Source organism: Lactuca saligna, chromosome 9 (genome assembly GCF_052625555.1).
Source record: "Lactuca saligna cultivar CGN05327 chromosome 9, ASM5262555v1, whole genome shotgun sequence".
NCBI lineage: Eukaryota > Viridiplantae > Streptophyta > Magnoliopsida > Asterales > Asteraceae > Lactuca > Lactuca saligna.
In genome coordinates, this window is record NC_136425.1 from 16,741,826 (window position 1) to 16,768,136 (window position 26,311).

Here is a 26,311-nt window from a genome sequence, read left to right on the forward strand (position 1 = left end):
TGAAGACGAAACAATATATGTTTGTGTATGTGTGGTTTCGTGTTTGAAGGCAATATATCGATTTCTTTCCCCTAAATCTAGTTCAAATCTTCAATGGTGGTGGTAATATTTTATTTTTATGAAAATTGTAACTATAAAAATGTGTTTTGATTTCTGAAGTAGGTGTTCATGGATTTCTGATTTCTAATGTGGTGTTCATGGATTTTCCGATGTAATGTTCATAGATTTTATTTTTTTCATTTTTTTTGAAACGAAACAAAGTGGTGGAGAGAGAGAGAGAGAGAGAGAGAGAGAGAGAGAGAGAGAGAGAGATAGATAGATAAAGAGAGAGAGTTTTGGCTTTTTAATTTTTTTTTCTTTTAATCAAAAAAATATTTAAATAAATAAAAAACTAAAAAAAGCAAAAAGCAATGGCAAAATTATCTTTATAAAAAAGTTCAAAACAAATCGGACCAAACTCACAACAAAATGAAAATTTTGACCTTTGGTGCTAGTCCAAACTCTTTTGGACAATAGTAACAATTTTCAGCTAACCATAGAGACCATTTGTGCAGTTTTGTCTAGGTTTAAAGCACATTTACGTTTGATATAACATTATTGGTTTTGAAAATTATTTAAGAAAATTAATGTTTTCTGTTTTGTTCATATTTATTTTTATACTCATGTAAAATAATGATATCCTCTTTAATAAACGATTTTTTTTTTCTTTTTTTGCCACTTGTCAAATTCTTAATAGTTTTGCCACATGTAATTTTGTGAGAGTTTTAAAACTATTATTTTCCACTTGTCATTTTTTGAGAATTTATGTTTTTTTAAAAATAAAATTCCACAAAATTTTAGCGAGTTTTATAAGGAAAAAAATGATTATATTAATTTGATAATAAAGTCTCATAAATGCTCTAAAAATATTTGATTTCTTTTATAAATGTTTCAAAAGATTACATATGTTATGTAAAAGTGTTATTTTATAAAATATTTAATGTTTAAATATTGATATTAAATTTTTATTTTTAATAAACTCGTATAATACACGGATCTCACACCTAGTATGATATTAAGCTATTATCTTGATTTTACCATTTGTTTTGATTAATGAGTAGAATCGTAGGAAGATTAGTTACAAAAAATACGAAGATATTTGATTTTTCAATATTTAACATTGAATAACATAAAATAACAACATAATAGTAAAAAAAACTCGAATAACAAATGTCTTTTGTTTTAAACATATATCTTGTATCGATATATCGTTTATGATTACCAAATTGTTTTTCAAATAGATTATACGATATTATACGAAATGTATTTCTTCTCAAAATATTTTATTCGTAAATATTAAAATATAATATATTTTTAATAGTACTTGTTTATAGATTTAAGTCATAAATAAACATTTTGTTAATATTATAGTGGTGATTAATATTTAAATTATATATTTTTTAATATTACTCGGTTCTTGAAAACTGAATTGTAAAAAACTGAATTGAAAGTTTGTTGGTTCAAATCAAACTTAAATTGATTTTTCGTATTTATGTTTCAGACACCAAAATAAATTTGGATCTACTCAATCACATAGTATTGGCTTGATCCATCCAATTGAACACCGCTAAGTATAAGATATCATCCAACTAAAATTTTCAAAAATTATAGTATATATGAGATATCATCCAATAATATGTATAAAATGGAACATCTCCATTCAAATCTCATTATTTTACCTTAATTTACGAATATATCCTAAATTAAAATTTGAAAATGATAATTTGACTATTTTTTTTTTTTCAATTTACTAGTTTCATTATGACCTAGATGTATTAAAGTTTCGTTATTTTATCCTAATTTACTAATAAGCTCCAAACTAAAATATGTTTATGAAAAAACATAAATTACTGGTAAATATTATTATCTGGCCATTTTCTTTCTATAACACACAATTTATCGGCTTCACTCCTAATATAGATGTCTAGTTATTGAATGATCTAATGAGATAAATATATTGAGTTATATAATGCTACATTTGTAGGTTTCCTGTTGCATTGTATATTTTTTGGAATTTGAAATACATCCAACGAAGACTATAATAATTATATAAACTAGCAATAACTTAACATTTTTATAGTTTATAAGAAATTTTAAATTGTATATCTAGTTTTATGTAACCTAGGATATCCATTTAATCAGTTCATTTCATTCATTTTTCCCCGATAACAGAAATTTTATCAGTTTCATTGCTGCCCTAGAAGCCTAGTCATTAAATGAGCTGATGATATGTATATCAAAATTACGACAAACATATCATTATATAAGCCATCACATCCCTCTCATAAACTCATTTAATGATTAGGCGTCCAGGTCATCAATAAAACTGTTAAAAATTTGTGTTACAGGAAAAAAAGTCAAATCTAAGTAATTCATGTTTTTTCTTAAACAAAGTTTTATTTTGGGAGTTATTGGTGAAATAATGAGACTTTAATGCGTCAAGTTCAGCAATAAAACCGGAAAACAAAGAAAAAATGACCAAATCATCATTTTTTCCGGTAATTCATATTCTTTCGCAAGCAAATCTTGATTTATGACTTATTCTTAAATTAAGGTTAAATAATAGGACTTTAATGATGTTTCTTATATAAAATTGGTGAGAAGTAAAAAATACCGTTTAATGAAAATCATCTTACAAGTCACAATTGTAAATTGTAAGAAGTCAATTATTGTTACGTGTAACCGTCTAACATCCTATTTAATCTCGGCTATTGTTTATTTTCATCCAAATGTTTAATTTTTTTTTTTTTTACACTTTCACCAGGTTTTTATTTCTTACTAAACGAATGCTCGCGCGTTGCGTAGAAACACCTATATAGTTAAAGTTTTTACAAATATACGTTTTTTAAATATAACAATAACGTTGTTGTTAAATTTGATATAATAATTTTTATACTAAGTTGATATAATAAATTGATTATTTATAATTATATGATAATATACATATCTATTAAAACTTCATAATCTCAAGCTTTTAAATGACTTTTACCTGTGAATTATACATGAATAAAATTAAATATAATATATGGTTTAATGTTATTTATAGTTGTTGGTATTGTTAATTAACTTTTTAAAATTTATTTGCTTGATGTTTTAATTCTATCATTATAATTATTTAGAACATCAAATATTATTTTTTGATTTTAAATGTAACAATATAACCATTTATATAGATTTATTTTTAACTATTCTCACTGTAAGTTATTTTAAACTACTTATTTGGAAACTTTTAACGAGTATAAAAATATATTTAGAAAATATTTTAGTTATATTGAGATTACAATTTAGTTTTTGCATTTATCACTATAATTTATCACTTTTAACTATTTACAAAATATTCTTTGGTTTTTTCAAGTGGAACTGAAATTTATATTTATGTTGACATTGTAATGTGCAGAAACACTTATATAGTTGAAGTTTTTACAAATATATGTTTTTTTTTAAATATAACAATAATGTTGTTGTTAAATTTGATATAATAATTTGTATACTAAATTGATATAATATATTGATTATTTTGAATTATATGATAATATATATATATATATATATATATATATATATATATATATATATATATATATATATATATATATATATATATATATATAGGTAAAGGTTCAAATGAGAACCAAAAAAGGTTAACAACCGTAAGAACCTCTAATTTTAGATGTTTATAAAGGTTTACGGTTTAGGGTGTTTATAAAGGGTTTAGGGTTACCTTAAACCCTTTATAAACATCTAAAGTTAGAGGTTGTTACCGTTCTTAACATTTTTTGGTTCTCATTTGAACCACTCCCTATATATATATATATATATATATATATATATATATATATATATATATATATATATATTACAACTTCAAAATCTCAATCATTTGAATGACTTCTACTCGCGAATTTCATATAAATAAAATTAAATATACTATATAGTTTAATCATATTTATAGTTCGTCTTATTGTTAACTAATTTTTTTTTTAAATTTATTTGTTTAATGTTTTTAATTTCTATCATTATATTTATTTAAAGCATCAAATATTATTTTTTGATTTTAAAGGTAACAATGGAATCATTTATATAGAGTTATTTTTAACTATTGTTATTGTAAAGCTACTTATTTGAAAACTTATAACGATTATAAAAATATATTTTGGAAATATTTTAGTTAAATTGATATTACAATTTAGTTTTTGCATTTAACACTTTTAACTCTTTACAAAATATTCTTTGGTTTTTTAAGTGCGACAAAAAATTAAATTTAAGTTGACATTTTAATGTTGTATTTAAGTTTACAATTTAAGTATTTTGCCGAAACTGTTTATAGCTTTAAACTGATAATGATTTACATATGACAACGTATTAAATTTAATAAATTAAATACAATATGTTAAAAGTTAAAGACATAAATTATAAGTAGAAGTAAATATATTATTTTAAAACTGAAATTTAGTTTATTTATGATTACATTTTAGGTTTGATATTTATTTAACCTTATTAACTAACTTATAATCATTATTAAGAAGACACTACAATTTATCACTTTTAGCTATTCAAAAAATATATTTTGGATTATTTAAGTTAATTTAAAATTTATATTTAAGTTGACTCTGTAATGTTATATTTAAATTAATAATTTAAGTATTTTATACAAATTATTCCAAAAATCTATCTTTAAAATGATAATTGGTTACATCCTACAATATATTAAAACTAATAAATTAAGTATAATATGTTAAAAGTTAAAAAACATAACTTTATAAGTAGAAGTAAAAATATTATTTTAATAATAAAATTTAGTTTCAAATGAATGTGGTGAAAGGAAAAATACATAGGAGTTTCAAATGAATGTAGTTAAAGAAAAAAATGCTTATTTTATAAGTATATAATGATGATTTGATATATATATATATATATATATATATATATATATATATATATATATAGAGAGAGAGAGAGAGAGAGAGAGTGTATGTGTGTTTGTGTGTTTGTATTGGGTTTAAAAATAAACTAAAATAAACTTTAGACTCAAGGAACAAGTAGTTACTTTTGTATCCAAAATACAAGTAGCTAAAAAGTAGGGTGTATATTTGTTAGTTGGACACATACGAACATGATCATAGTAAAACCTTTTTTTTTTTTTTTTTTTTTTTGTAACGACGTGAATTTTCAAAATAAATTTTCATTTTTAATTAATACCTTTAATCATCGAAAACAATATCAAACATAATGTATCCAATGTTACCATAACAAAACAATTCCCAAAATCTCAAACATAATCTCTATAAATGTGTACAGATCATGTCGGTGCCTTCCCGCGATCATCGCTGGTACCTGAAACATATAACACAACAACTGTAAGCATAAATGCTTAGTGAGTTCCCCAAAATACCACATACAACACATACGCCTTTCCAGGCCAGAACTCTGAGGGATCTTCCGATTCAAGTGTCTCAGGGGACTTCCGTCCCGAATCCCAGTAAACCTTCCGGTCTTACCCGTATCGACCTTCCGGTCCGTAACCTCCTGACCTTCCGGTCCATGTCATCTTGACCTTTCGGTCCTTATCATACATTACATACATAACACATACATATCACATAACAACATATAACACATACATCTCATAGCATACAAGACCTTCCGGTCACACATAGGTACCCTTCCAGGTACAGTATAGTGAGAAGACTCACATCGGGTATCTCAGATAATCTCGCACACGTATACACTGATCTAGCCTCCGCCTAGACACATAAACAATTATCTCAAATCAATAATGACTCTCCAGGCTAGACTAGTCTCTTCGATGTCCTCTAAGAAGGCTAAAAGACCATTTTACCTTTCAAATGGTCCACAAGTCCAATTGTTGACAAACCCCTAAAAGTCAACAAAAAGTAAATGGTCAAACTTTGACCAGACTTGTCGAGTGCAATCGTTTGACTCGGCGAGTCCATGCATGTCCTCTTCGCCCCTGGTCCTCACTCGACTCGCTGAGTCAACCCTACACTCAACGGGTTATCACAGGTCGCAAATCGCGGGGCAAACCGACTCGACTCGTCGAGTCCCCTTATGGACTCGGCGAGTTTCTCCCATGAAAACACTCAAACGATCTTCTAAGGTCAGATCTGCTTTTCCAACTAGTAGATCTAACCTTCTAACACTCGAAAGTCACGTAAAGGTTCAAACTTTACGTTCAGGCAATGCTTATAAGACCAAAAATGGAGAAAAAACCATAAAAATGGGGTTCTACTCTCAAGGCTCACATGAAACCTCATAAAGCTGGAAGCTTGAGACCTTTTGGACCTCTCAAGGTCCAGATTTATCATCTATACTCAAAGGGACATCATATGCTTCACAATCTAACTCAAAATGGTGCAAAGGAAACCCTATATTCAAGGAATCTATCAAATACACGAAATGGGAAGGAACTTGTACCTCAAAACGTGAATCTCAGTGTGAACAACACAGATCCAAGCTCCACAATCGATCTACCTTGGATTTTCCCACTCCTTGCAAGATCGCACCAAAGGATGAAGAATTAGCCTCCAAATTGCTCTCTAAGCTCTCTTTTCTCTCTAGGGTTTTCACAGGGGAGTAGTGGCCGCAAATGAAGGCCATAAGGGCCTTTAAATAGGGCTCATGCCCTGAGATTTAGGGTTTCTCTTTATAGCGCGGACTCGCCGAGTCCACGCATTGACTCGTCGAGTTCAATCATTAATCCAGTCAAAAATTCGCGATCCTACTTAGCGAGTCTGAGCGTCAACTCACCGAATCCCTCCACAAAACTCAAAATACATAATTAAAATAAGATACATGGGAATCCGGATGTTACATTTTTTTTATTACTTAGTTTTATCGATAAAATAGTTGAATATATCAATATTCAATTTGTTTTTTTTTTTTTTTTTTTTTAATTTTATGACTTAATTTTATCGATAAAATAGTTGAATATATTAAAATTCAAATTTGTTGGTCCTTTATAAATTTAATAATCATGTTTATACATAAAATAATATAATTTATAATATTTTCACAATGTGAATATGACATTTCATGTAAAAATCATGCAATATCTAAGTAAATCCATTTGCATTTTTTCTTTTTACTATTTCAATGTTTCGAACAATCAGCATGAATGTAGTGAAATTCATAAGTGAATTAATCTCATTCAACTGTGAATTCGAATAAATGTTGACATTCGGATGTGAAAGTAACTAAATTCTCATGTGAATCTAAGTAAATTCATTTGTTATTATTTACTAGTTCAAACTTTTAATCATTTAAAAATGAATTTTTGAGATTTATCAGTGAATTTTCTCAGATCCACATTTAAGTATCATAAAGTTAAAATCACATTGTGAATGCTAGTAAATTAACTAAATACAATTCATATACAAAATTATTCATAATGTGAATCTCAATGAGCTAAACTTTTTTATAGCATTTTTTTTGTAAAGTTATAATTGTGTGTATTGATAGTAAATATGCTATGCTTACTAATATATGTTGACAGAGAGTTGTGTTTTAATATCTATATATGCAATGTTGATGATGACTTGAAAATGAGTTTGATTATATGTGAAGTAGAATGTAGACCTAATAAAGGGAGAGACTACGAAATTATTTTTGTATACGTTAGTATATAATGATATGATGTGATATGTTTATGTCAAGTAGAGAATTGTTGTTAGAGGGCTCGGTGTGGGCAACGACCATCTTTGTTTTTGAGCTTACTTTATGTGCTTTTAGATGTAATATGTTTTAGATATTTGTTCCATTGCTAATTACCTCCTTTCGAGATTAAGTAGTTATGACATCCATTGGGTTGTAAGTTGTATATTATTTTTGTGTAGTGTTGGTTACAGTTGGTTGTTTGTTTTAATATTAGTTTGATGGATGATTTTGATTTGATATAATTAATGGATATAACGTAGTTGTGCTGGATGATTTTGATTTGATATAGTTTATGGATATGACAGTAGTTGTGAAAAGACCATGCATAATATCAAAATTAGGACCATTTTATTTTAATTGGCATGTTACTTTTATGTTTTTTTTAAGTAACATAAAATGTGATATCATCAAAAGTCAAAACACATTTTATGTTTTTCTAAAATAAAAAAAATGAAAATTAAATCAGTTTTAACTAAACTAAACATGTTTTCTAAATTTTCTAAAGAAAACTTAAAGTGAAAACTCATTTCATTTTCTTAAAACTGAAAACAAAAAACGTAAAACAATTTTCCATAATTAAACGGAGCCAAATAGTTTTTGTGGCATAATCTTTTTCTATTTGTTGTTAGAAGTAACATAATATTAATTGAAAAATATGAATACATGTTTGACGATGAACTTAAATTCCATCTTAGATATATGTTTAGAAACTCCATGTTAAATTTTTTATATGATATAACTTAGATTTAGATTAATATGTTTATAAATTTGTTATATGATATAACTTAGATTTATATTAATATGTTTATTGATTATACGTTAAATGCAACATGGTCTAAGCCACAACTAGTCCCTTGAGCCTGAGACAATCTGGTATGGTCATCACCAGAGGTTTTGTGGTTTACTTGACAACTAACCACAAATTTAAACACCATTACAATGTGTTAGTTGTTGCTAGTGCTGAAACACATTCGTGGTCATTTGTGGCGAGAAGCACATACCATTACACTCAATCAGCTTGTTTTTCTCTCTATTTCTCTCTATCCCTCTTTAACTTTCTCCACCTCTCTCTCTCTCTCTCTCTCTCTCTATATATATATATATATATATATATATATATATATATATATATTATTTTAATAATAAAAAATAAGAAGGATAAAGTGATAACTATCTCAACTTTTTAGCGGTTGAATGTGATGATAAATTGATACCCACCACTATAGGAGTTAATGGTGGATGACCAAATATCAATGTTCTAAATAACATGAGGTATGGACTTGACGCCAATGTCAAAGTTAAGTCATGACATTACGTTTTTAAGGTGTGCCTATTTTTTATATATTAAAAAAGATAAAACATATAATTATTGAATTTTATAAAATATATTAAGTTTTTAAAAATGTTATGTTAATATTTAATATTAAAAAGTTAACAAAAATTCAATTATTTTAATAACGATCAGAAAAAACCATTAAAAAAACTCACGCATTGAAAAAACTCGTGTCATAACGCGATAAGACATGTCTTGACACGTTATTTGAACGTCACGCTTAACAAACCCATCTTGATCGTTTTCGTAACGGCTAGCCCACATCTCGGGCCATGACACGCCTTAAGGTTCATTATGGCGCTTTTTAGAAGATGTCATATATGTTTGGTTTGTTCATTAAAATGTATTAGAGTTATATATATATATATATATATATATATATATATATATATATATATATATATATATATATTGAAAAAGTGCGATATTTTCGCATTAAACTTTCACACATACACACGTTACTATTTAATTTTTGAGTTTGTTTATGTTTCCTATTTGTGTAACAGTGCAAGCCAAACATTAGGAAAATATTAGGAAAATGTATGTTTGATATATTATAGTTTGACATTTAGCGAACAATGTGCTTATTAAAGATGAATAATCTTTTGTGTTTACCAAAATTAGATTAACAAATGTAAAAATGATTATTTGATTGAGACGATGCATCAATTGAATTTTGTTGATAAAATCTTTTGCCAGTATATATTTAGTGAATATACTACGATTATCAATATTTATATTCTCAGATTGTGTTTAGTGAATATGTGGGTTTTTTATTATTCAAATAATTTTATAAGATAATTGTTACGTCAGTTGCTCGTATCAACTCTTGTAGATGTGCTTTGAACACGGTATTTGAATGGTAATTTTCTGTTTATATTTTAGAAATAATAAAACTTACGATCTATAGTTTTATGTTTTCGGATTTTTTTTATTAATATGCATGGCCATGTGTATATAGTCTAGGATGGAATTCGTATCTTTTTATTTGCATTTATGCCAATCATTTTTAGTCTTGTGATAGTCATAGAATTTATGTGACAACATATATAAATCATCAGCTTTTATTTATTCATCTCTTCCATTCCACATAATTTGGTACAACTTATTATACATATGGTACAAATGACAGACGAGAATGGAGATTAGGATAGCGGATTCAATTTGGTACCACAAAGGGAGGAATCATGTTTACGGAGGTACCCGTTGTACCTTATATTTGCAAAATGTGTACTTATTGTTTTGAAATATTTGCAGAAATTCCAACTTTGACTCAATATATGTGATTAGTATTTGTCATTACTTGTGACTAGTTTTTGACCACTTTTTTTTTTTTTTTTTTTTATGATTCTAATGTAATTTTTTCATCATTTTTATTATGTCTAGATTATTTGAAAAATAAACATTACTTGTTGTAATTTGCAATTTTTGCTTTATGTGCTCATATTTGAGAATTCTTTCGCTTGGCACTAGAAATTATTTAAACTTTCATGGTGAAATTATTTGTCTAGATTTTTTAATTTTTGAGTACTCTTTGTTTCTTTGTTGTAACTTGCAAAACTTGACAGTTAATAAAAATTGTTATTTTTCTCCTAAATATAATTCAATTACGAGATTATTTTATTTAACACTTGTGAGTTGTGTGTTATCTATTATTTGCAAATTTATCTGGAGTAAACTTATTATCTTTTAGAGACTTTTGTTTTTAAATTGGGTTTTGTTCCTATTTATGCGGGTAAAGTAGTTTAGGGTTCACAAAACAAAACGATTTTGACATTGTATTTTTCTTTTGTTTTGAATTACACTTCTTTTACCGGGTTGTTCCAAATTTGACTATTTAATGGGTTAATCCAATTGTCATTTGATGTGGCATGTTGATGTATATGACATTACATGATGACTTAGCATTATTTTGTGATATCATATTTTGGGTGTCAAAATAAAAAAAATCTAAAATAAAGTGACATTTGTGATAGTACAACATAATTTATAATAATACAATGAAGTTTACATATAAATTTTCATATACCGTACAATCTAATTTATAATAAAAAATAATAAAGTTTATATATATAATTTTTTTATGAAGAAGAGTCGACCAAGTAAATAGTTTTAACATCTAGTTTTCTTTATAAAAACGTTTTTGGAGATATGTTATCGATATATTCGTTTCACTTAATAATTAAAGAAAAATTAATCTATTTAAATGCCAAATGATTATTCTTTATTTTTGTAATATATTACAATTATAAGCATTAAAATTAGAAAAAAATAAAAATAAAAGTATTTAAAGAATAAAGCGCATTAAGTTGAAATGCCTAAACATATGCCATCAATTTTCGGTTGATTCCATCTCATTTGTTTGGTTTAGAACTATTACTAGAATCTAATCCATTGAGAAACCCTATTTCATATAGTTTAAGTAGTATATCCACCTTAATCTTCAAAGTTAAATGAAACAAATTAACATGGATCAAGGAGTTTTACTCTAGATATTTGACCTAAAAAACTATCCAATCAAACAAAACTTATTATACAAATAGCTAAAATAATTAAATATCATGAAACATATAACACTTATCGTTACTAAAGGTATTTCAAGTGGATGGATAGAAATTATAACATTTAAAAACTAAATACTTTACGATAGTTTATTTTGATACATATAAAGTACATTGGAAAATTTTCTGTCTACCAAAAGTAGATAGGTCATCCAAATGTTTTATACTTTTATACAAGCCAAAAATATGTAATAATTTACTTAAATCTAATAAAATAATTCACTAATTATAGAAGTAAACAATTATAGAAAAAACATAATATTCAAAATATTCTTCTTTCAATATGTTTATTATATCTCAATAAGTAATATTAATCGTCTACAGTATTTATGGATGTACAATACATTATGAATAACTTTTAAGAATACCATATGATCAATAAAAATATTTGTAAACATAAAGTATAGTTTTTGCTTATACAAATTGTTATATTCCAAAATCGCATCTATCATTCCATCATTCAATATAAATACATGCATCGTAATCCTAAAATTAGAGTTTTGTGTATAAAGGTTTATGCTTAGAGTAGTGGAAGTTTTGGGGAATTTGATAATGGAAAGGAAGAGAGAAAAATAAAATGATGTTGAACTCATATGATATATATGTGGAAAATATGAAAAGAGTTCCATGGATATCAACCACCTCATAGGGCATTTGTTCATAATTTTAGCCTTTTAATCATAGTTTTTCATTTTTGTCTTGTCTTTATTTAGAATTTTATTCGTAATTTATCATTTTTGTCATAATTAGGTATATGCTAGATCGACCTTGATATATTATTCTTCCGTTTTTTATGTATGTGTGCGTACATATATAATACGATTTACTTTCCAAGTACGTGTATTAAAAAAATCTGTCTAGACCAATATATAAATTTGTATTTATCAGTACCTACTTCTAAGAAATTTTATTGCCATCTACAATTTTAATTTATCATCATAAGTATGAAAGTTTATTCTCTACTTTTCAAACAATGTTATTGTGGTAAAATAATATATATATATATATATATATATATATATATATATATATATATATATATATATATATATATATATATATATATATATATATATATATATAAAGACATTATATTTATGCGAAATAACTTGGAATACATATTCGTATACAATAAAGAAAATAACATTTAAAGCAACTGCAATTTGCCCAACAAGAACTACCCCACATTCTCATCAGAAAACCACCTCTAGTTATAATTGAATGACCAAGAATTCTTTAAGTAGCAGAAAACAAAATCCTTTTTGCTATCCCTTGTTTCTAGTGATATTTTTAGAAAATGTGTTAAATAAAATATCAGTCATTTTATTAAACTAGTATGAAACGAATTATTAAATGTTATATAAGAAGACCAAAGAAAAACATGACATCAGTTATATCACAATCGATAACAAACGGATCATAGATTTTTCAACGATGTTGTTGTCATTGCAAACTACATTTGTCAAAAACAGAACATTTTGATTTGCAAGTAGTCGATAAACACAAGACAATGGTTAAATTGTCTGGGGTCCATCTCGAGTTGACAACGTCAAGTGTGATTATCTTGTTTCATCTTTGAATTTTATATTTTTATTAGTAATGCATAATTGTATCATTGTATTTGTATGCATATACTATGTGGGTTTTGTGGTTTTCTCGTGTGTATATATATATATATATATATATATATATATATATATATATATATATATATATATATATATATATATATATATATATATATATATATATATATATATATATATATATATATATATATATAAAATTAATATTTTTTCTTGAACCTTATGCATTAGAAACTGTCAAAACCATTTTTCCTTGAACCTTATGCATTTGAAACTCCCAAAACTATTCAACTTATATAAATTAATTTATGATTAATTGAAGTATTATAATTTGCATGTATGTGAACACAAAATGATAGATTATATTTGTAGGGTTTGAAGATTTATGTGAGTAGTTCTATGGATATAAGAAAGTAATTGCAATTTTTTCAAATATAAATTCATGTAACTCAAATTGGATGCATGTAAAGTTTTAGATATTAACCAAGGTTCAAATTTAGGTATGTTTGTAAAGGTATAGTTGAGATCATTTTATAAGTTTATGTGTTATGCATCTTTCTATAATCATAGAATGATGAAGTAGGATTTGATAATTACTTCTCATGCGTTTTTGATAAATCAACCATCAAACTATTTATCATTTAGAGAAATTAATTTTGTTAACATGTATCTATCTTTATGATGTCTCTCTCTCTCTCTTATTTCTTTTATTTATTTATTTTTTTTATGTTAAACGAATATATTTTAAGTACAACATAACATTATTCAACATGTACTTTATGGTATGTATATATCATGTTAGTTTATGTCGCTTATATTGTTGTAAATAACATCGATGAAGTTTTTTTATAACTAATTTTGATGAAAAGAGTTTACAATTATTATTCCAAATTGTTGGTGATAATGACAAATTAAAACGAAAGATTTTTAATATTATATGTCTTTATTGTTGAAACCAATAATTATGTGTGTTATAGAAATTAATTCTTTATATTCTACCAAAACTTATATGGATTTACCCAATTTTAAATATTTTTATAGTAATAAAAATAAATTATCTTATTGCATTTGTCAATTTCTTTTTTCTCTATTCGTTTTCTTATCGTAAAGAAAAAGTAAAATAAATAAAATATTAATATTTTCATAAGAAAATATAAGTGATAAAAATATACCTCAAATTAATAATCTTTCTCTCCTAACCTACTCTTAACATATATATATATATATATATATATATATATATATATATATATATATATATATATATATATATATATATATATATTAAGATTGGTCGCAGTCCATAATAATTTTTAAAATTCAAATCAATATTTTATTTGGATCATTCATTATCTTCCAATATTTCATAACTGTAAAGAAAAAAAATGAAAGTATAATAAAAAATTATGATAATTTTTTTAAATATAATAATAAAAATTTCAAATAAGTAGTTTTTAATTAGTAAAAAGTAATAATTGTTTAAAATAATGTAAAACTAAAGAATAGATTAAATTATATTAAAAATTTATTTTTATTTAAAATAATAATAATAATAATAATAATAATAATAATAATAATAATAATAATAATAATAATAATAGTAATGATGAGGATGATGATGACAATGATAATGATGATGATGATGATGATGATGATGATGATGATGATAATAATAATAATAATAATAATAATAATAATAATAATAATAATAATATAGGAAATAAAAATTATTCAAATAAGTTATTTATAAATTAATTAAAAATAGCTATAGTTTAAAATAATTTTAAATCAAAAACTTAATTCAACTTGATTCAAACACAACTTTTTATATATTTCTTATTGTATACTTAAAATTATTAAAATATTAGTTACAACTTAGTATAAAAATTATTATTTCAATGATAAATATTTATAATATTGTTCTTATAACATATAATTTTTAATATTTATATTACATTATTAGGCACAAATAGTTTAAAACTTCCACTACGATTCAATAGTTTTTTTATATTACATGTAATTATGATTTTAAATTTAATGTAATTTGCCTTTATAGTTTCCCCTATATTCAAAAGTTTTTAAAACTTATGGTTATTAATGTGCAATGTTTTTTTCATTTTTCATTTATTTATTATACACATTTTAGCTATATTAGTAATCTATAAATAAACTTTGATTAAAAAATATATGTTTTAATAGATTTGTGATTCAAAATGAAAGAGTTGAAAAAAAAAAGTTTTGCCTCATTTTTTGTTAATTCAACACAATTTTTTCATAAGAATGTTTATATATATTAAATGTATGTTGATTTATAAATATTCATTTTCAATGATTTATAACTATTTAATAAGTTTTGTTTGATGTAAATGTTATAATGTTGTAGTGTTTTTATTTTATTAAAAATTATAGTGTTTTTCATACTATTTGTTATTTGTTTATATACAAATTGACATAAGTTCTATCTATAATTTCCACAATTAAAATGTTCTATAAATCATCAAAAAGTTGTAGTATTTATTTTTTTCATACTATTTTGTTTTTTTATACATAGAAATCATTAATCAGTAAAGAATGATAAATATTTAAAACTAAATTATATTGAAGAGGAAAAAAGAAATTTGATTTAGTTTTAAATATTTATCATTTTCTTTACTAATTAATGACTTCTTTTAAATAATAATGACATTTATGAATAAAAATTATATAACGATCATATAACACTTTCAATAATTTTTTTATAATTATGACTTTTTTTTCCGTGTTTTATGTATATAAAATAAAGATCCGAATGTAATTATTTTTACACTTTTGTTTGTTTTTGGTATTTTAGATATGTTGTGTGTAGAAAATTACTAATTTAATATAAATATGTTTTTTAAAATATTTTTGATAGATTATGATATCTTATGTAATTTAATATAAAATAAAAAACTATAAATTTTTTTTTAACAATAGAAGATGGTCGGTCAACAAATAGAAATTAAAATTAATAAATTAATAATAATCTTAAATCGTAATATAAATAGTGTATATAAATAAAATTTAATGAAAATATAATTTTTTTTAAAGTAATTTATCTTTAAAAAATAAAGTTTTAAGTTTTGACTAAATTAGAAAAAGGACATGCGTGTACCAAACGACTTTGGGCGTGTCCTAGCGTTGACGAAATTTCATCTACAAATTCCGCGTTGGACGTACATTTATCGATTAAATTGAAAATAATGTTATTATAACGAAATAGAATTCATATGCACCATAACAAGAAATTATGCATTAAAATACTTAAACACGAATACTTATTTTTATTATTAGTGGTTTGTCAAAACTAACAAGTTTGGATTCGTAAAAATGGTTCAAAAATTTTATTTTGTTTTGAGTTTAGTCCAAAATTTTCAAAATTTTTTATAAAGATATATTTACCCTTGATGTTTTTTCTTTTTTTTAATTTTTATTACAAAAAACAAAAAAGTAAAGAATAAAATATATATATATATATATATATATATATATATATATATATATATATATATAAAAGAAAGGGTTATATGGAAAACAAAAAAAACCTAAAAATCATAAAAATATATAAAAAATACCTAGAGATCACAATTTTTTTTTTATTTTATTTATGAAAAGATCACATATTTATTTAAAAATTCGCTGAAAAAAAATAATAAATATATTTTTTTTGATTTTTTTTTTCAAAAAAAAAAATCAGGAAATTTGTAATAAAAGGTGCGATTTTTTAAAAAAAAAAGTTTTGTAATTTATAAGTATTTTTTAATGTATTTTTATGATTTTTAGGGTTTTTTGTTTTTTGTAATTTACAACAAATATTAAAAGAAAAAAAAATCAAAATTTCTACCTCGAGAACGTTTCCAACAATACACTCTTTCTCTCTCTCCCGCATGTTCAACCTCATTGATCGGTGAGTTTTTTCCGCAAACTTTATTTTTTGATCATAAAATTTCTTATAAAAAAATTGAAAATAGCCAAAGTTTTTAAAATTAATTTCCTACAGAGCGATTACAGTCATGAAATTGAGAAAAAAACAATTTTTTAAATTATTTATTTGTTTTAAAAATACCCAAAAAATAAAAAGCTTCTAAAATATCATAAAAATTTAAAAGATTATTTCTACTAGATATTAGTGACTTTGTAAAATATTTTTTTAAACAAGTTTTTAAATCGTTTTTATTTTAATTTTAAAAAATATTACTTTTCAAAATATAACCAATTTTTCTTCTCCAGATTAAAAAAAAACAAATATAGTAGTTTTTTGTCTTATAATTTTAGTGACTTTGTAACATAATTTTATTTCAAATATTTCGTTGTAAAGTGCATTTTAAAGAAATCCAAGTTATTATAAAAATAAGACAGGTAACTTTTGTTTTGCTATAAATAAAAAAACTCTTTAAAGGTTTGTTATATATCATATGTATGAATTTTTCAAAAATAAATTTATTCTGATATCAAACTTTGATTTTAAAAAATATTGGTTTTTATAAAATATAACGAAATTTATTTTTCTCCAAATTCCAAGAAGAAAATGAAAGAGTTATTCGTCTTACTATTTTAGCGAATTTATAAACAAAATTTTTGAAAAATATTGCTGTTAAGGGTATCAACATTTTGCTTAAAGAAAACCAAGTTTTTATAAGAAAATAAGGCTTGAAAATATATGTCTCCAAATCAAAAATCATTTTAAAAGTTTGTTATATATCATGTATACATATGAACTTTTCAAAAGGAAATTTTAAAAAATAAGGTTTATTAGATATCACATTTAATACTTTTTCTACCGACATAGAACACGCCGCATAAGTGCAAGTATTTGTATATTTCTCTAAGGCTTGAGGGTGTGGTGCGGTTCCAGGGAGTGCGGTTTCGCCACATAAGCAGCGAACACCGCCCCCTGGGTGCGGTTTGGTGCGGTTCAAACCGTAGTGCGGTAAAAAATGGCCGCGATTTGTGATTGGATGTGGATAATTTGACTGTTTTGTGATTGGGTGGGGAGAAATTAAAGTTTTTGTTTAATTTTTTTTTTAAAATAAAGTGTGACACCACTCCTTAGGTGTGGCAAGGAACCGCAATTTTATGGTAAAAATGACGTAGCGCTTACGTGGCAATGAAGGGAGTGCGGTTTCGGTGGCACGGCACCCTCCAACCTAAGTCATCAACATTACGCATGACTTATATGGACAGGACACATTTACTTCAGTTTAGCCCTGTTTCTACTTCTTGTGTTCCATATCTACTTCCAGCTTCAATTTGCTTCCTTTTCCCTCCACAACTCAAGTTGTCTGCAAAATTACAATTGCAAGCATTATACGTACATTTTATCTTAATGAAGACCAAAATAAGTCTCAAAACACTAAGATATCACACGAAATATATACATAATTATAACGATATCATTATGGATTCTAATAATGTTTAATCTTTGTCTTGTCTTCACGAAATGATTATGAGCTTTGAATTTAGTGATTTTACTAATAAGGACTCCGACCCTAAATCCCAACATGCAGTAATAGGTGTCCTTTAGGTATAATTGTCCAGGACATGAAATTTCAATTCAACACAACCATCAAATAAAAAAAATAGCTTTTTGATTGTCTATAATGTTCAAGATTTCTTCTAATGATCTCTATAAATGGTCTAGGCCAACTGTAACACTCATGATAAAAGTGATTATGTGCACATATTTACAAACTTTACAAACAATCGTCCCTTTATAAACATGGTGGACATTAAGTCTATCAAAGTTGTGTTTGGCGCGCCAGAGCTAATTGATAAGCTAGTTTATTTTCCGAACTTTTTTATATTGTCGTGTTTGGTAAGCTAAAAAGTAGCTTATAAGCGAACTTTTTAAAAATCTACTTAGACTAGCTTTTTAGGAGTTTTTTTAAAAATTTTCCAAATACACCCCTTAATTAATTATAAAAATACATACTCTTATATGTCATTTTAGGTAATTTTATATATTTCAGCTAGCTTTTCAGCTAGTTTTACCAAACGTTATTTTTTATCAGCTAGTTTTTCTGCTATCAGTTAACTTTTTATTTAACAACTAGTTTTTCAGCTATCAACTAGCTTTTCAGCTAGTCCGCCAAATATAACCTAAAAGGGTTACATCCATATATCAGCAACCATAGTGAATCATATTACAATTACAAAAATATAAGGTTCTAAATAAGTAATTATCTATATGGGACTCACTCCATCTAGCGTCAAAATGCATCTTTAAGCTAAACACAAAAGTCGCCATACTGGGACAATGTTCTTCTAATATAATTGTAACTAATATAAATCGTACTTTAATTTTCAACAATACCATGCAACAATAGTAACATACCCCATCTTCATCACAGATAGTCAAAAGTACAAAACATAGTATACTTTCATTAAATTTATCCAAAAGTATCAATATACTTTACTTTTATCAAATTTATCTAAAAGCATCAATATCCTTTAATTTTATCAAAACGTTTCAAAATACTTGATTTTCATCAAAACCACTCCATATTATCAACACACTTTACTTTTATCCAAAACTATTTAAAAGTATTAACATACTTTATTTTTATAAAAAACTATTCAATAGTACAACATACTTTACTTTCATGCCTTTATTTTTTTTTTACTATAATTAATTTCAAAAAACTCCCTCATTACACTATCATTTATATCAGTAGTGAAAACATCGTACTAAGGTTGTGTGTAATGTACAAAAGTTTAGTATACTTCAAGTTGCGAGCATTAGTTAATATGAGTTCATGTAAGTGAAATGTGGATATGTAAGTGTAACATCCGGATTCCCATGTATTATATTTTTATCAATTTTTTTTTGAGAAAGAGAGGGACTCGACGAGTTGAGTTGTAGACTCGTCGAGTAGGACCGTAAATGCTGACTGGATTAATGAACGGACTCGACGAGTCGGGAATGGTAGACTTGACGAGTCCGCGCTGTGGATTGAAACCCTAATTCTCGAGGTTTGTGCCCGATTTAAAGGCCTTTATGGTCTCCATTTGTGGCTACCAGTCCAGAGAGAAAGACCCTAGCGATTGTGAGCGAGTTGTGAGAGAGTTTGATCATATTTGGTGTGATTTTTGCAAGGAAAAGGTGTTTCCAGCAAGGGGAGGTCAGGAGGATTGCATTTCAGTGGGTTCCTAGCTTGGATCTTCAAGTTTGAGGTAGCTATTCGATCCTATCTTTCTGTTTTGCTTAAGAGCATTGAATTTAGGTTTTTCTATACCCTTTTATGGCTTGTTTAGATGAGTATAGTGTCCCACTGAGTGCTAAACTCTAGATCTGGACCTTTTGAGGTCCAGAGAGCCTGAACCATGCTGCTTTTTGTGGCTCTATGGAGGAAATGGACTTTGGTTGCCATGTTAGAAGAGATTTCACCAAAATAAGCCTAGAGTGCCTTGCATGTGTACCAAGATTCGACCTTTATGTCTTTATTGGTCATGGGGAAGTCAGATCTATAGATTGGAGAAGCAGATCTGATCTCAGGAGGTCAGATGAGTGTTTTCATGGGAGGAACTCGCCGAGCCCATAAGGGACTCGACGAGTCGAGTCGGGTTGCCCCGTGATTCGTAACCTGTGATAAACCGTTGAGTGTGGGGTTGACTCAGCGAGTCGAGTGAGGACCAGGGGCGAAGAGGAAACGCATGTACTCACCGAGTCACACGAGTGCACTCGACGAGTCGGGTCAAAGTTTGATCGCTGACTCTTGTTGACTTTTAGGGTTTAGTCAGTGTTTGGACTTATGAGCCATTAGAGGGGTAGAATGGTCTTTTACCTTTCTTAGATAACTTATAGAGAGGGGTTAGCCTAGCCTTTAGAAGTTTTATTAATTAGAGTGGTTATTTATGTGATTAGGCGGAGGCTAGTGCAATATTTCAAAGTTCGAGGTTTACCGAGTTACCCGAGGTGAGTCTTCTCACTATACTTTACCTTGAGTGGTACTTAGAGTTATGCGATAGAGTATCTTGTATGCCATTTATGTGATGTGTTGCACAACATTATTTCTATGTGATTATGTTGTGTGTATATCAGAGTTTACAGAGTTAGGACCAGAGGGTCCATAGAGTTAGAGCCAGAGGGCTCACAGAGTTATAGCCTCGAGTGGCTACTATGTGTTACATGTGGTATTTTGGGAAACTCACTACGCATTTATGCTTACCGTGTTTTGTGTTATGTGTTTCAGGTACCAGTGAGGATCTCGGGAAGCCGCCGACATGATCAGTACACACTATTGGAGTTTTTATACATTTTGATCTTGGGATGTGTTTTTTATGGATTTGATATGTGATACAAATGAGATATGAGAATGTTTATGAATGAAATTATAAATTCAAAAAAGTGAAAAATTGTTTTGAAATTTACGTTGTTACAAGTTGGTATCAGAGCCTTGGTTTGAGAGATTCGGATGCACCTTCGAGCGCATTTGAACTCAAACTGAGGATTTGATGAATTTTTCAAAGTAAAAGAATTTTTTTCTAAAAGAGTAAAAAGGTTTTGAAAAGAACAAAGCAGAGCAGTGTATACGATCAGCAAGCGCCCGAACGGTGATATCCCAAAATACCCTTATATTATGTGTTATGAGATAATATGTTATGCATGCTAGAGTAGGCTAGCTATTCTTATTGGGACTAGGGTGGCCTGATTTGTGATTCCTTGGCCTAGGGGTTTCGCTGTTGGGAGATGCTTGAGAGTGAGTAAATAGTAGCGAGGAGCTTGTGAGAGATCTGCTTGAGAGTAGACTATGCATAGTGAGAGTAGAGTACTTGGGATTTGGGATCCTAGGAGGAGGACTTAGGATGAATACTGATGCGGTGTGGACGGTAGTATTGGTCCCATACTATTGAAGACACCGGAGCAGTGCACAACCCAAGTAAGAATCCTTGGGGTACCAGGGAGCGAGTAGGGTCGAGTTATCGAGTGCAAGTATTCTCGAGCAAGTCTATGATATTTTTATGTTGTATTTCAGAGACATCATGGCTGGGACACACCACAGGCCAGAGACCAGCGGGGTGAGTGATGAGGAGCTCCACCAGATGATCCATGAGGAGGTGATGTGGCTATCCGTGCAGAGATTTCAGAGATGTTCAGGTTTATTAAGACCACGCTGATTGAGACTTTCGATGAGAGATACGTAGCGGTTACCGAGGCTGCAACCACTGCAGCTACCGCAACTGTTGTTGTTGCCAGACCTCAGGGTGGTGACTCGTTGTTGTTCCGGGAGTTCAGCAACATGAAGCCACCATAGTTTGATGGGACGCAGGATCCGATTGCTGCGATGAGATGGGTTTCTGATATTGAGGGATGCTTCTATACTTGTTCATGTCCAGAGAATTTGAGGTTCTGGTTCGCGCTGAACCAGCTTCACTTGGGAGCAAAGGACTGGTGGAAGTTTGTGACGGCGCACTTTTCGTCTGTTTAGCTTATCGTAGTGACCTGGGAGAGGTTCACCACTATGTTTCATGATGAGTACGTTCCCCCGGTGGAGAGGGAACGTTTGGCCCAGGAGTTTCTGACCCTTAAGAAGGGTATTGAGTTTGTTACTGTGATCACCAGGATGTTCCATGAGAGGGCGATGTTCTGCCCTAAGCACGTGTCTACCGAGCAGGCACGTATGAGTCGGTATCTGAGTATTATGAGGAGGGAGATACGAGAGTTCGTGGTGAACTCGTCATACCGAACATTTTCCGAGCTTCAGGCAAATGCTCGGAAGAGGGAGATAGAGCTGGAGACTCAGGTTAGGGAGGAGGCAGAGTCTCAGGGGAGGGATCGGCGACCGACTCAGTCCTAGCCGACAGCCAAGTGGGCCAAGCCCGCCGATTCGAGATCAGGGAACCAGAAGGCCGCACTTGTGGCAAGTGCGGCAAGGGTCATGAGGGAGTGTGTAAATCAGGGTCTTGCTACAAGTGTGGCAAGGAGGGACATTTGGCCAAAGATTGCCACAAGGGATTTGCAGTATGTTTTTATTGCAACCAGACCGGACACCGGATGGCCGAGTGTCCGCAGCTGCAGAGATCAGCACAGGGATCTGCCCCTGCTGCTGTTTGAGCTACCGAGAGTCGGCCGAGGCACCAAAGGCACAAGGGAGAGTCTTCCAGTTGACTGCGAAGGAGGTCCGCGCATCGCCCGATGTTGTAGCTAGTATGTATTCTTTCATGAATTTACTATGATGTTTGTGATATTGTGTTTATATTATTCATTGCGTAGGTACTTTTCTTGTGTGTTCTATACCTGCCTTGGTGTTATTTGACTCGGGTGCGAGCCGATCTTTTGTGTTATTAGCCTTTAGTTAGCACATCAAAATTCATCGAGAGTCATTGAGTCGACCTCTGCGAATTTCCATAGCTGACGAGCGAGCAGCGTATGCCACCAATGTGATTCGGGGATGTGTACTTGAGATCTTCGGAGTTGAGTTTCCGATTGATCTGGTTCCGATTGTGATGGGGGATGTCTGTGTCATCGTGGGTATGGACTGGTTGAGCAGATTTGGAGCGGTTAACGACTATGAGCGGCAGTTGGTGACCATACGAGACCCTAGTGGGGGAGTTCTTACGGTGTATGGTGAGTGTACCCGTCCTGGGTCAGCATTTTGTTCGGCCGCTAGAGCGAGGCAGAGCCTACAGCAGGGCTGTAGTGGATTTATGGCATATGTGGTGGATACGAGAATAGATGCAGAGAGGCCGAGGTTGGTCGATGAGGTTCCGATTGTGCGGGAGTTCCCGGACGTTTTCCCCGAGGAGTTGCTGGGTGTGTGTGACATCCCCAATTTCATGGCCATAAAAGACCTATTTGTTTATGCTTTGTTTTAAAATCATAGTAATCTTTTAAATAAAATAGTTGCGGAATTTGTTTCTAGATCAAAATATGATAAGAATTTATCAAAAGCATTTCTTTAAAGAAATGTATTTTCATTAAATAACAAAATCTCGGGATGTCATGTTATGATACATACCAAAAGCATAAACAGTATAAAATAGACCTTACAATAGTTATTTATAACTACTAATCTATAATCCAAAATCTCTCGTCAAGTCCACCAATTTATACTCTTGTGCCATTACCTGTAATGCAAAGAAAACTGAGTGGGTCAGGCTTGGGAGCCTGGTGAGCATATAGGGTTTTCAACCTACAATAATATATGTATTATATTCAGTCGTCAAACAATCAACCCAATTACCCATTCCTATTATCTTCCTTACTCTTAAGGGTTTACCCTAAGAATCATCTATTCGTTCACTCCGTATTAGGTACTAAGACAATAGCTTCCTGGATTCTTTATTAGGCACTAAGACAATAGCTACCAGGATTCTTTATTTGGCACTAAGACAATAGTTGCCAGGATTTTTTATTTGGCACTAAGACAATAGCTGTCAGGATTCTTTATTTGACACTAAGACAATAGCTGCTAGGGTTCTTTATTTGGCACTAAGACAATAGCTGTCAGGATTCTTTATTTGGCACTAAGACAATAGCTGCGGGGATTCTTTATTTGACACTAAGACACTAGCTGTCGGGATTCTTTATTTGGCACTAAGACAATAGTTGTCGGGATTCTTTATTTGGCACTAAGACAATAGCTGCCAGGATTCTTTATTTGGCACTAAGACAATAGCTGTCGGGATTCTTTATTTGGTACTAAGACAATTGCTGATGGGATTCTTTATTTGGCACTAAGACCATAGCTTCCAAGGTTCTTTCGTAAATCACTAATTCCATAGCTATCATCGTCTATCTAACAATACTAAATCTATAGCTACCGAGGTTGATCTTTAGTCTCATCCTCAAACTCATCCTTCATCACACACCAACTATTTCTTCTACCCATGTTCTACCCAACATATTTGTAGATATAAAATACATATACATTTTAACTCATTTAAAACCTATATAAAACATACATTCCACACTCATCTCAAATAAACAACAATATATAAACACATAGCACGTATTTCATAACAAATACTTCATATATGTGTTAGAAGAAAGTGACTACACACTAACACAAAACATATACTTAATACATTCAAATAATACTTGTATTAAAATCGTGTTATGAAAGGGACTATACACTCACTTTATCAGAAGATGATTGGACAGCACTACAGATTGTAAAATTAGTATTCTTCGGTAGATCTCAAAGATCTTCACAAAAACCGGTTTCTTGCAGGCAGAGCTTCGGCTCGGGAATTTCACTTCTCGGGATCTTCGGGCTTCAGGACTCGCTTCGGGTCTCGGGATGATACCGAGGCTTCGGGGGGTTAAAATAGGGCATAGAGAGAGTATCGGGAGTGGGAGAGTAAGAGATGAGCAACCAAACTCGGCTGACCCTTGATTTCTATTTATAGGGTGAATTTTCTCGGTTCACCTCGTGAGTTTCTAATATTCACCTCATGAACTGGCTCACCTCGTGAGTTTCTAATATTCACCTCGTGAGCTTGATACATCATTGCGTTCATCATGGCCACTTGCCCTGGAAGATGTGCATCATCTGTTCACCCGGTGAGTCACTAATTCTCACCTCGTGAGTTCTGACAGTTTTGGGGTTTCGCGCCCCGAACTTCAGAAATTCATAACTTTCGCATACAGACTCCATTTTCGACGTTCTTTATCTCTACACGTAGGTAAAAACAAGATATACAACTTTCATTTAGACTTCATTGGCTAGTTTTGACTTTAATTTTAATATATTATTAATATTTTATTTTTAGTAGGCTGGGACAGGAAAACTTCGTTCAAAATTCATAACTCCTTCATCTGAACTCCGTTTTTCGTCTGTCTTTTTATTGTTGGACTGATATTGATGAGATATTCAATTCTCATTTAGAAAGTTTTGGCTAAATATCACTCGACCTCAATCTCGAGTTTCAGGCTGCATACTGCTAATGCTGAAACTTCGAAAAATCATAACTTCCTCATACGAAGTCAGATTTAGACCTTCTTATTATGCACGCTCTCGGTTTAATGTATTCTACGAATTTTATTTAGATCGCTAAGGTCAAATATCGCTCTAACGTAAATTCACTATTTACGTCGCGCTGTGTCGTGCCTATTCTGTCGCGAAACTTCAACAGGTCATAACTTCTTCGTTATAACT